This window comes from Leucoraja erinacea, chromosome 1 (assembly GCF_028641065.1).
Source record: "Leucoraja erinacea ecotype New England chromosome 1, Leri_hhj_1, whole genome shotgun sequence".
Lineage (NCBI taxonomy): Eukaryota > Metazoa > Chordata > Chondrichthyes > Rajiformes > Rajidae > Leucoraja > Leucoraja erinaceus.
In genome coordinates this window covers 55,980,369-55,994,786 of record NC_073377.1, presented here as the reverse complement: position 1 = coordinate 55,994,786, position 14,418 = coordinate 55,980,369, and positions in this window count along the sequence as shown.

Genomic DNA, 14,418 nt, shown 5'->3' with positions numbered 1-14,418 from the left:
TATTTTCTTATTAAAACGTTTTCCAATAACTTACATTATTGTCAATAAAATTATACAGTGTTGATGTCTTTATTTCTATACCTAATCCATTTTTCCCATTTTCTGTTAAACTCGTCTTCTTTCACTCTTAGAGAATATGTCATTTTCTTCATGACAAATATTTCCTGTACTATGTCTAACCATTGTCTAAGTCTGGGTGTGTCCGCTGCAAGCCAGTTTCTTGTAATGGCCTTTCTGCCAGCTGTGAGTAGGATTTTAGCCAAATATTGATTTTCCTTCAGCACCACTGTATTCATGTTACCCAGGTATAAAATGGAACACTTCTGGAGACTATATATCCTAATACCTCCTTTAATCCTGAATTCACTCTATCCCAAAATGGTTCTATTTTTGGGCAACTCCAGGAAATATGTGCATGATTTTGGTTTCTATCACTTCTATCACTGGATTCTTTTCTTTTAGTACCTCCCTTTTTACTGTTTTATTGTAATAAGAATTACAGAAAGGTCAGTGTGGGAATGGGAGGGAGATGTTTGGCAACTGGGAGATCAGGTAGGTTTAGGCAAACTGAGCGGAGGTGTTCAGCGAAATGATCGCCAAGCCTGCGCTTGGTCTTGCCGATCTAAAGGAGTCCATAACTGGAAGAGTGGATACAGTAGATGAGGTTGGAGGAGGTGCCCTACCTGAAAAGACTTTCAGGGTCCTTGGATGGAGTCGAGGGAGGAGGTATAGGGACAGGTGTTGCATCTCCTGCAGTTGCAGAGGTAAGTACCTGGGGAGGGGGTGGTTTGGGTGGGAAGGGACGAGTTAACCAGGGAGTTGTGGAGGGAACAGTCTCTGCAGAAGGCAGAGAGGGGTGGAGATGAGAAGATGTATTCTGTAGATTATTGGTAACATTTGCCCAACATTATGCAGTCTTCCTCTTTGACATTCAATGATTCAGTTCAATAATTCAATGATACTTCATTGTCAACAGCACCTAGATACAGTGAAATGTTTTATTTTGCACACAATCCAGTCAGTGATGGAAATGGGTTTAGGAACTAGGGGTACTCTAAGGTCCATGAGGCTGAGGTTGGGAAAGAAGGGGGAGGGGGGGGATTTTTTTGTGCGGTAATACCCATGTAAGAGTACAAGAATGCATAACTTGTTTATTGGGTGTTTATAATATATTTTATTGTGTATTATATGTCATAGCTGCTTTCTTGCATATCTCTCTCTTTATTTTTCTTTTCAAAAACTTTATTCGACACAATCATATGACACAACACATCAAATAATCAGACATTGCAATATAACAAATAATCATTTTAGTACAACAATGCATTCATTGTTTACAATACTCTCAACCCCATGCAGTGACCAGCGTCTACGGAAGGCCTCCAGAGTCCCCGTGGACACTGCGTGTTCCCTCTCCAGGGACATGCGCGCATGGATGTAGGCCCGAAAGAGGGGCAGGCATCCGACTCTAGCTTGACCATCGACTGACCGCTGCCTGGACCCACAAATGGCCATCTTGGCCAGGCCCAGGAGCAAACCGACAGGGAAGTCCCACCCCCCCAATCGGCTCTCCCCACACCCTGCCTTATGTTCAAAGCACTAGAATCGTGGGACTAAAAGGCATCCAGAACTTGAGGAACAACCCCTTCAGATATTGGTACAGGGGCAGTAACCTCTCACACTCCATATAAACGTGGAACACGGTCTCCTCCTCACCGCAGAAAATACAGGCAGCGGACGAGTCCGTGAACTGACTCAAAAGTTTATTACATGCCACCGCTCTGTGCAGCACTCTCCAACCCAGGTCGCCAATGTAAATGGGGACAACTCCCTTGTAGAGGGACCCCCACTGGGGACCTCCCCCACCTTTGGGTGGTAACACCGTCTGCCATGGTCTGTCAGGACGGGAGGTGCAGAATGTGCAGGTGCATTCTGTACAGTGTGCGCCTCTTCGCATCACGAAACGGCATGCTGGCCATCTCAGAAAGACGGCTCAGGTTGTGTGGAGCCGGTGCCCGAGAAATATCCCAGAGCCGAGGCCCGATGAGCAGATCTGACGAAGCGGGGGTAAGCTCAGTCAGAACCATTCTAGGAGCGCGCCTCTCCTCGACAGCCGCCATGACTGGGTGAGGACCGGCCACTCCCGCAGCCGCAACAACCCCATCCCCTCGTGGAGCAACACGCTGGCTGAAAACAACCAGATTCCTCACTCTTAGCACATCCCAATAAAAACTAGGCAAGCCCCTTAGGGCGGGTCGACTGATGCCCGCCACCAGGAGCCGCGAGACCCCCCTTAGGCAACGACCCCCAACAGAAAAAATACGTGGCCGGACCGTGCCATCTGGGGGGGTTCTCTACATCCATATACCTCCGCAGAGTCCTGAGACGGAGAGCCGCCATCTGGGTATGCACGCATACCAAGGACTGGCCGCCCTCCTCAACGAGAGACTCAGGACCACAGCGGAGACCCAGTGCTTCCTATTTCCCCAAAACAAATCCATCAGCGTCTTCTGTAAAGCAGTTACAAATATAGAAGGCGGGACAAAAGTAGCCAGCCGGTACCATAACATGGAGGCCACCAGCTGGTTTATGACCAGCACCCTCCCCTGAAAGGAAAGAACTCCAAGCAGGCCTGACCAGTGCCCCAGCCAGGCAACCACTTTCGTCTCCAACTCCTGCCAGTTTGCCGGCCAATCATCCTCAGTGGGACTCAGGTACACCCCCAGATAGAGGAGGTGTGTGGTGCTCCACGCATACATTGTCATCTCCTCCGGCAGGGAGTTCACCTGCCACTGACCCCCTAAAAGTCCAGAACACTTACTCCAGTTAATCTTGGCAGAAGGTACAGCCGAGAAAATCTCCTGGCAGTCACGCATCTTCCGCGGGTCACCAGGATCAGTGAACATAAGGAGTACATCATCGGCATAGGCCGAAAGAACCGCCTCCACCCCCGGGCCAGGTAGGGCCAGGCCTGTCAACCTCCTCCTCCGAAGACACAGGAACGGCTCCACACAGACCGAGTACAACTGACCTGACATGGGGCACCCCTGACGGACCCCCCTCCCAAAATGAAAGGGAGCCAACAACGCACCATTAACCTTCACAAGGCACTCCGCTGCAGCGTATAGAAGCCGGACCCGGGCCACAAAATGCGGTCCAAATCCAAACGCTTGCAACATCCTGAAGAGGTATCATAGAAACATAGAAACATAGACAATAGGTGCAGGAGTAGGCCATTCGGCCCTTCGAGCCTGCACCGCCATTCAATATGATCATGGCTGATCATCCAACTCAGTATCCCGTACCTGACTTCTCTCCTTACCCCCTGATCCCCTTAGCCACAAGGGCCACAAGCTTATCACAAGCCTATCAAAAGCCTTCTCCTGATCAAGAGACAGAAAAGCAGCTGACTGACCAGTTCCCTGGGCTAGATGAATCAGGTCCCTAACCAGGTGGATGTTATCTTGAATGGACCAACCAGGGACTGTGTAGGACTGGTCATGGTGAACCAATTGAGACAGCACAGAGCCCAGGCGATTTGCCATCGCCCGTGCAAATACTTTATACTCTGTACATAGGAGAGAGACTGGGCGCCAGTTTTTTAGCAGGCGGAGTTCCCCCTTCTTGGGCAGCAGGACAACAACTGCTCTACGCCACGAGAGGGGCATCCCCCCGCTCGCCAGGCTCTCCCCCAGGATATCACAGGAAGCTCTAACAAATTCTAACAAATTCTACCGTCAGCCCATCCAGCCCGGGGGACTTACCCCTCCTGAGCTGGTGCAGGCCACAAGTCAACTCCTCCAAAGATAAAGGGCCATCAAGAAGATCGGCCACCTCCCTATCTACAATTGGTAGACCCTCCCACAGGTCCCGCTGAGCCTCCCCGCTGAATCCACCTGCGGAGAACAGGGACCCGTAAAAGGACCTGACCAAGGCACTAATCCTCTCCGGATCCGTGACAGAGGAGCCATCGTCCACGAGCAGCTCTACGAGCTGTTTGCGGGCTCCCCGCCCCTTCTCCAGAGAGAAAAAGAAAGGCAAAGCCCAGTCCAGATGGTGCAGCATCTGGACCTGCGACCTCGTGTAAGCGCCTCGGGACCCCTCATGCAGCAGGTTCCTCAAGGCTTCCTTCTTCTCCTGAAACTCTCCCCATTCGCAAGAGTCATCGCCAACCCAACCCAGGCGAGACTCTGCGTCCATCAGCTCCCTCTCAAGCTTCTCAACCGCTGAGTCCCGCCGCCCGGTCGACCCCCACGTGTATTCCTTACAAAAGAGGCGGATGTGAGCTTTCTCCACACCACTGCCTAAGGGAAGAGAAGCATCTCTGCCTCTCTCTCCACTTCACCCAAAACTGGCTGAATGACTCCTGGAAACACTGATCCTCCAGCAGCCGGTTGTTAAAGTGCCAGTACGCAGACCCGGCCCGAGCGCATGCTGGATTAAAGTCCACACGCACTGACAGTGGTCCGAGCACGGCACCAGCCGCACTGAGGCCGCTGAGACACGGGAAACAAACGCTCGGGAGATATATATTCGATCAATGTGGGAACCACCGCCCTCAGACCTCCACGAAAAAGCAGTGGAATCAGGGTGGAGGTTCCGCCACGCATCAACCAACTCAAAGGAATCAATCAACCCTCTCAGCTTCTTCACTACAGCAGGGGCACTCTGATTACCAGAACGGTCTTGCACCTCAAGTGTGCAATTAAAATACCCCCCAAGGAAGACACACTCTCCCCTATCAATAGTGCTCAACAGGGCAGCCACGTCCTGAAGTAGACAGGCCTGCATCGTGCCGGTGCTGAGGGCATACACGTTAATGAAATACAACGGCATGCCATCCAGGCTCACGGCCAGATGGAGCAAACGTCTTGGCACAACTTCTTACACTTTTACGACCTCTGGCTGAAAATTCGGGGCCAACAGAAAGGCCACCCCACTGGAATTCGAGCTGAGATGGCTCATGTAGAACCCTCCTTCCCACTCCAGTCACCAGGTAGATTCATCACAGTCAACAGTATGCATCTCCTGCAGAAAACACACTGCAAATTTCCCCTCTCTTAGGACTGATAAATGCTGAAATCTACGAAAACTCGCTCTGCTTCCGTTTAAGTTTAATGTGGCTACTCTGAATGTGCAAACACACTAGATTGAGAACCTCACACTCCCCGCATTCGAAAACTCGCTCTCTGAGGAACTCCAAAAAGTCCCCAAACTGACACTTCTCAGACTCAGGAAGATCACTATCCTTGTTGCCAAGGATAGTCTCAAGAGTCTTAATCAAACCTGGCCAATCAGCCCACCGTCTTTTTGCAGCATCCGTTTTTGTTCTGATGTTACGGCTTGTTCTTAGAAACTCCCGCACCTCATGGATAACAATTGCTTGAGACATGGCCTTGGAGCCTGGGCACTCGGCCAACCCACTCACACCTGAAACAACAAACTCTTCTGCACAGCGCCCAAGGTCGTTGTCAGAATTCAGAGAACCACAACTGTCAGAAAATTCACTGACCCCACTACACAAGCTGGCCTCGTCACTCAATCCCTCCTCCGGCATGACATCGCCCCCAGGAACAATGCCGGGGGAGAGTCCTGATACCCCTGACCGCGACAAGCACCCCACTGAACGGCTGGGCTCCTGCACTCTCCCATCACCCTACACGTCTGGGCCTGGGGAAGAAAAAACAAGAGGCACCCCCAGGGCCCGTGGTCCACTGGCATCCCCAGAATCCGAAAGAGGATCGCCACCCGAAACAGCCCCGACCTCCACAGCACCCAGAGTACCCCCTCCACCCACAACACCCAGGGGATCTCCACTTGCTTTTGGACTCTCCCCTGCCAACTCAGCCAGTGAGGCTGCACACCCCTCCCAGCACCTCCACTGGCGCAGATGTGGAGCACAGACTGGAACACCAATGCCCCCGAACCTCCCCCTTCGGGCTGACTCTGCTCATCCCCCGTCTCAGGGGGAACACTACCAGGGGAGCTTTCCCCATCATCTGGCATGCCAGCACCCTCAGAAGTCCTCTGAAACAAGGGGACCTCCTCCAACCCAGAGGACACATATCCAGGGGAGCTAACCTCAACGCCCAATGAGATGACTCCCTCAGAGGGCCCCTGAGACAAAGGGACATCCACCCGCCCAGAGGACACAACTCCAGAGGAGCCAACTCCAGCACCTGGTCTGGTATTACCCGCAGAAGATCCCTGAAACAGAGGTCCAACCTCCAGCCCAGAAGACACTAGTTCGTCACCACCAACCACATCAGGGGTAGAAGGTCTCGAAATAGGCATCTCCCTAGCTTTGGACCCACGACCTTGCTCTTCCTCGTCAGGCGCATGTCTCCTTTTTATCCCGCTAACATGCGGCGGTACGGTGACCTCCATAAAGGAAGGGTCTTCTGCCTCCACACTACCCACTGCCACTTTACCACCCACACGTTTTACCTTCCCTGCCCCCGTCGGAACCACCTCAGCTCCTTGCTGGGCCACGGCAGGGGCACTCTGAACCTCACTGGAGCTGATCTAGGCAAGTGCCCACCTGCTTGCATTTGACTCGCTTGGGTGGGCTTTTTCTGCTTCTTCTTCAGCTTCTCCCATTCCCCCTCCCCCTCTTCACCCTCCCCTGCACCTTGCCATCAGCCACCACCACAGGTTCAGGATGTAGGGGGCGGGGGTCATCGCTGCCCCGGGTCCCCAAGGCGGAACTTGCAGCCCCAGATGGGCCAGCAGTGCATTCCTGGGCTGCTACGCTAAAACATTTAGCAGTGACCCCGCAATTATGACACTCCCAACGGAGATGTCCAAACTCACCGCACGCATGACACCGTGCCTTTCCCCAACTCCAATACACGGTTCTGACGAGACCCTTACACTCCACCTTGAAGCTCCCCTCAGCATCTCCCCCCTCCCCCACCTTCATGAACATCCTCCTCTTGAAGCGCAAGGCCCCTTTTTCATCCAGGTAATTCCCAGGGTGCATAAAGCCTAAAGCACTTAGACCGCCACTCCCCAACCTTAGACAGGTGTGGAAGAATTGTTGCATCCCGAATATATGCAGGAGAACCGGTCTCACCCTGGACACCCACGGATCCACCTGTACGTGGGCCCCCCCCCACTGAGATCCCCCTCAGGGCCACATCCTCCCAGTACTTTACTATCATCTCAAGCTTTCCTCTTTCGAGCTCATTTCCAAGGGGGAGAAACATTTCCAGAGACGGGGTCCTGGGTTCACCAGCTCAACGCCTGATGTCTCGGACAACATGGCCTCCAATACCAATTGTACAGCGGAAGCTGATGCCACAGGTGCTTAAACCAGCCGCGGTCCAGAAGCGCATCCAGGAGAAACACGACATCCAGAAACGATCCTATGACAAGTCCAGTAAACCACTGAAACCGCTACTGCAGGGTCAAGTCGTCCGTTTGCAGACTACCGTGGGACATTCCCGTCTAGGTTTCATTGTCGGCCCGTCTAAGGAACCTCGCTCCTACCTTGTCAACGCCAATGGTGCCCTGTACAGACGGAGCCGCCACCACTTGCTGCTTGTAAAAGAACCGCGTCCACATCCAGCCGATCCCTTTGCTCCACCCCTGCTGCTTAAACCCTCTGCTGCTGCTGCTACCACTAGTTCCAGCGTGCGCTCTCCACCACGGTCAGCAACCCCGTCTAACAACAACGCTACCTCTCCCGCATGCTCACCCCACCAGTCGCCGAAAGTGTCCACAGCTGCTTTCTCATTTCTGGGTTCACTGCCTCCCTCCACCACTAACGTTTCTGGTGCAGAGGGAGAGGGGTTTGTCCTTACGCGTTCGGGTCATATTAGTAGACCGCCTGACAGATACGGCGAGTACGTTTAAATTTGCGAGACTTACCTTTGCCTAACCATCTTTACTCTTTACGGGGAAGGATGTAGATTGGTTATTGCATGTGAACCAATCATAGTAGAGTAGCATCATTAACCCCACCTTACTGTAAACTTTATATTAACACCCACTTCCTACATTAGGTAGTCTTGGAAGTGGTAGTGATGAACTAACAACTAACAACCTGCTGTACTGCTATACTATGTGTTACAATTAAAGATGACTTTACACTCTAGACCTGTGTAACATCAATCATTTACACTATCCATCAAACTGTTTCTTAAATGTTGGGATAGTCCCTGCCTCAACTCCCATCTCTGGCAGCTTGTTCCATACACCCACCACCCTTTGTGTGCAAAGGTTACCCCTCAGATTCCTATTATATATTTTCACTTTCACCTTAAACCTATGTCCTCCAGTCCTCCTTAAAGCTCAGACCCTCTAGCTCTGGAAACGTCCTTGTAAATCTTCGTTGTATCCTTTCCAGCTTGGCAACATATTTTCTATATGTCAGAATCAGAATCAGAATCAGAATCAGAATCACACTTTATTCGCCAAGTATGTTTTGCAACATACGAGGAATTTCATTGGCCAGGTCAGTCATACAATTAAAAGCAACAGATTCAAAAGCACATTTAACATGAACATCCACCACAGTGACTCCGACACATTCCTCACTGTGATGGAAGGTGAAATAAAGTTCAAGTCCCTTCTCTATGTTCTTCCTCGTTCGTGGGCCTGGAGCCCCTGTTGATGGGATGATCTTAACTCCTGTAGCCTGCGGCGTTCAGGCCCTCCACGTCGAGGCGATTAAGGTCCCGCATCGGGGGGATGTCAGCTCCCCCGCGCCGGGCGATCGAACCTCGCATTGGAGCTGGTCAAACCTTCCACGATGTTGGAGCTATCCGACTAGCCTCACCCGAGACTGTGAGCCCGTGGTGGTTGCGGTGGGAGCGATCCCAGGCAAGGGATCAGCTCCGATGTTAATTCCACGCCCCGCAATGGGGCTCACAACAGTCTGAGGAGGCTTCCAGCTCCATCGATGGTAGGCCGCAGAGTCAGGAGAATGTGATCCGAAAATCAATCACATCTCCGGGAAGGTAAGAACCTGAAAACAAATGTTTCCCCCGATCCCCTCCCCCCTCCCCTCACATAAAACAAACTGAAGAACATTAAAACAAAAACTTTTAACAAACTAAAAAATAACAAAAAGAGTGAAAAGATGAAAAGACTGCCGGCAGGGCAGCCATCGTCCCGGCGCCCTTGGTGGTCTATATGTTTAAATATTAATAAATATTGAGGAAATTAATGGGATCGCAAGTAAATAAATGAGTTGAAATAAGTGGCTGCAGAGATACTGAGTGTCGTGTTTTAATATTCCTGAATTCCCTGGGTTGAAGATGCAATAATTCATATGCATACATCTCAAAGTCTCTCTGAAAATCAGTATTCATTATCCTTTTTAATAAGTCTGCTTTCCTATCATTCCCAATAAAAGTAATTTTACTCTTTCCCATTTGTTCTCGCTGTGCCACCTTCTTTCAACTTTTATTTGTGTATTTTCTTCACCAGTTCAATGCTTAACACATTGAGTTTGATTCCCTCTTCTAATCATTACTGTTATTATCAATTGCTGGGGCCGAAATCTTGTGGCAAAATCTTGACCAATGTAAATTTTTACCTGAGAACACAAACATGCTTTCCATTAAATCTCTCAATAAAAATCTATTTAAAAGACTACATAAAAACTGACTGCATAAAAAAATTTAAAGACAGATTCCACTAGTAATTAATCTTAATGACTGATATATCCATTTTAAAGCTTTAAAGCAATATATACACAAAGAGCATGAACTGAAAGGAAGTTAATTTGAAGTCTATAGAAAGAGCATGACCCAATAAGTCACCTATCGAGTCTGAAACGTCACCTCTCCATATTCTCCACAGAAGCTATCTGACCCGCTGAGTTACTCCAGTATTTTGTGTCTCTCTTGTAAACCAACATAACCATATAACCATATAACAATTACAGCACGGAAACAGGCCATCTCGGCCCTACAAGTCCGTGCCGAACACATTTTTTTTCCCCTTAGTCCCACCTGCCTGCACTCATACCATAACCCTCCATTCCCTTCTCATCCATATGCCTATCCAATTTATTTTTAAATGATACCAATGAACCTGCCTCCACCACTTCCACTGGAAGCTCATTCCACACCGCTACCACTCTCTGAGTAAAGAAGTTCCCCCTCATATTACCCCTAAACATCTGTCCCTTAATTCTGAAGTCATGTCCTCTTGTTTGAATCTTCCCTATTCTCAAAGGGAAAAGCTTGTCCACATCAACTCTGTCTATCCCTATAACATCTGTAGTTTCTTGTTTCTAAATTGTATAACGCAGGAAATCAAACTCTGGATCACAATGCACTATCATCATGATTGTTTAAAAAACATATTGGCCTAAATTTTATGAATCACTTCTCTCTCCACAGATGTTGCCTGACCAACTGAGAATTTTTGGCAATGTCTGATTATATTTCAGATCTCCAGAATCTTATGGACTTCGCTGTTGTTACTGTGTTAGGCTGAATCTTAAGCATTAATGATGCACACTATGATTTATGTGAATTTGGACATTGACTTCATAAGGTTAAGAGATACACTGAGAGCTGTAATTCTCCAAAATCTACTCAACATGTTTATGCCTTACTACCAATTATTTCACAGGAAACAACTCATCGATAGCTTTGCTATTATGTTCATGAGTTTTACAGATATTGTATATATATATATATAAATATATATATATATATTTATATATATATATTTTTTTTTTAAATTAGAAGTACAGTAAATTACACTAATACATATCACATGTATCTTATTACATTTGTTGTACCACTTCATTTTTCGAGCTTTAAAAAAGGTAGAAATAAAAGAAGTAAGGAAAGTGAGCAAGAGTTGTGAAGGTGCAGGAAAGTGTTGGGAAAAGAAAGCCCCTTAGAGAAGAAGTTAGAGAAGGAAGTAAAGAAAGGAAATAGACCCTAGAAAGAAAAAAAAGGAGAAACAATCGCTCTATTATAACACAAAACCTCAAAAAAGGATATACCAACCGTGTTTTTTTACCCCCCGTTACCAGATCCTGGTACCATTTATTTTTAAAATTACTATTGCACCTTATGCTTGTAATAGTTCCATAAAAGCAGACCACGTCTTTTGGAAGTGATCTGCTTTGGAGAATGGATCATTTTTAGAATATCAGAAGGTAACCCCGAACTAAACGCGTTTCAAAAGAACTTACTTAATTACAGGCTAATAATGGGAAAAAAGCTTATACTCAAATTATGGAAAAACGCTCCAATACCAACAATAAAAATGTGGATTTCAAACATGTTCGAAACATTACACCTGGAAGAGATGAGACTCTTCCTAGCAGGCATATTGTATATATATTGCTTAGTAATTTTGATGCAGAATTTTAATACTACTTTCAATGTTGTGATATTTTTGCTCAAATAATTACATTATGCCCTCTGTTCAGGAAGGAAGAGAATGAAGAGGTTATACCTAGAGATGAAAAGCAATTCTTAATATAGGTTAATTTTTAAAAATTACATCCTTTTTTTCCCTCTACCTGTGTTCCCTCGTTCTGAACTCAACCATCCTTTTCCACATTTTACTCCTCTTTTGGTCTCTGATTTAGCTTTAATCCATCTTTAAATTCATTCTCCTTTCCCAGTGATTCTCTGTTATATAAAGAAACACCTAGCTGGCTTTTCCGCTCATTAAGATTGCAGACGCCCTCTAATCGCACCACAAACGTATAAACTCACATATTCTGCAGGTAACGTGGAAAAAGCTTTTGAGCTGACGAGTGCAGAAAAATGTATTGCTAATGGTGTAAGATGCTCCCTTCCAACAGGATCTGACACAACGTGTGTTTGGCTGTATAAATGTCCACTTTCATGAGCTCACGGGACAGAACATCCTGAACTAATGCTACAGGTTTTCAGTTCTGGGAGTTCTCAAAAAACAAAGCACTAAATTCTGCCAGGCTGAAAACAAGACGTACTATTTGGTTTAGCAAGGAAAGACCTATTTTAAAGTGGTCTCTCATAAAAATGATGAAGCATCTATTTCTGTATTGGGTTGGGTTTTTTTTTGCTTTCATTATGAGCTATTGTGCCTGTTTCACATACTCTAATGAGCAAGGGTTGGATTTTAGACTTAAGTTTAGTTAAAAAGTTGTTAGATAAACTTAGTAAAGATAATCCAAATTGAAATGTGATCCTTATTTGATTATATGTGCAACTATGGGTGACACATCTGCTGCCTCAGTGCCAAAGAACCGCATTGATCCTGACATTGGTTGCTGTCTTTCGCAAGAAGTTATTTTGTGAAAACCGAGTTTGCAAGTTCTCCCTGTAACTACATGAGTTTCCTCCGCCTTCCTTGGTTTCCTCTATTGATGCTCCTGAACACATCATCAGTGATGTAACCTGGGGTCATGGGGTGTTTCAGGTCTTTCAACATCAGACACCCTCACCCGGGCGACCCAGCCGTGGTTGATCAGACCACGACTTGTGTTCAGGTGGCATTAGCCCCTCCCCATGGACCTCCTCTCCTGATCCAGAGCCATCTCAAGGCTTTCTCCGCTGCCTCTGTGGTGTTCTTGATGGCTCTTCTCCTCTCCATTCCATTGATGCCCAGTGCGCTCAAGGCTTTGTAGAGCGATTGTCCTGCAAAACCTCTGCAGCCAACCTCGATGGGCATACACCTTGCCTTCCAGCCCTGCTTGCGGCAGTCTATGAGCACCTCTTCATACTTTATCTTCTTCCTCTCATGGGCCTAATCTTATGAACTAATCGAGGTATTTTTATGTAATGGCTTGATAGGGTTAACAGACAATGTTTCCACTAGTTAGGGAGATCAAAAGTAAAAGTCATAAATATAAATAGCAACTAATAAGAGTTCTATGGCAAATATTTATCCAGAAGACAGTTAATTTGGTGATTAACATAGGTGTTTTTAGCTATAAATATTTAATATTTTAGCCATAATACTAGGATTCTGGGAAATTAGAATAACAATTGCAGGACATAGCAACTTTGAACAAGGCTGTTTACTCTCACTGCAGCAGCAAGAAACTCTCTATATTTGGTGCTTATATTATTTAAATAAACTTGATGCTGCCAGTCTATTCAATGACCATATGATTTATTCACGTAACTATATCATCACGAATAGGAAGAACACATTACACCAAAGTCGGAGAGACTCATCAGATGTTGCCTTGGATGGAGCCTTTTATTGATGAGGAGAGACTGGAGAGCTTGGTTTGCTTTCCTTGGAGTTGGGAAGATTGAGGCATGGAAAGTTAGAAGAGACAGATACCATAAATGATAAGAAACATTTCTATTTAGCAGAGATGTACAAAACAAGGAAGCATTAGTTTAAGGCATGGGATTGAAGATTTAGCACTTGAAACACCAAGACATAGAACGTTCTCGGCCAAGTAGCAGGATGGAGGGGGGTTAATTGATTGAATGATTGAATGAAGGACACAGAATGGAAACTGGTCATTTGGCCCATCAAGTCCATGCCGAACATCAATCACCCATTCACACTAGTGTTATGATATTCTATTTTCACATGCGCTCCCTTTGCATGGGGCAACTTACAAAGGCCAATTAACCCGACAAACCTACATTTCTTTGGGATGTGGGAGGAAACCAGAGCACCCGGAGTAAATTCATAGGGAGTCACAGGGGAAACATGCAAACTCCACAGACGGCACCCGAGGTCAGGATCGAATTGGGTCTCTTTCGCTGTGAGGCAGCAGTTCTACCAGCTAAGCCACAGTGCCACCTACAGCTAAAATAAATACTTGATGGTCTGCGTGGATGGTGTCAGGGAATTTACTTAAAGAAACACTGCAGAAACCAGGCCTCAAGGTTACAAGATTTTATTATTGTGATATTGCGGGAAGCCTGTCTGCTAGAGCCAGACTCTGCCACAAATATTTCAACGATATCTTATATACCATAGAGCAAATGAGTCTATGTGACTTAAGTCATGCTATAATTTACTACAGATTACAAAAGTATAAAAGTACAACAAAAGAACATGGGCAGTGCGATAACCTTTACCATCTACCTTCTTCCGATGGGCAGTTGTTAATATATTTACAGGGAAGGGTTATCTGCAGCTGCTGATAAGTACATTCATATAAAGGGAGGGAATATACAGGCAAGCACAAAGGAGACATTACAAGTGAGTACCAAGTTTTAACTCTTGATTAGCCAAACAGAAACACAGATGGAGTGGGCCAAAAACCTGCCTCCATGATGCATGACACCACATGCAAGTACACTGCAGTAAACACAAAGGGAGGAAGGGACAAAATGATATACTGATGAAATTAGATGGATCATGGTACAAGACTCATGTGCAGCAGAAACACTGGCAAAGGTCAGTGAGGTGAATTACCTTTTTCATGTCATGTTATTCTACTAGAAGAAGGGGTGGCACAATGGCACACCTGGTTGAGCTGCT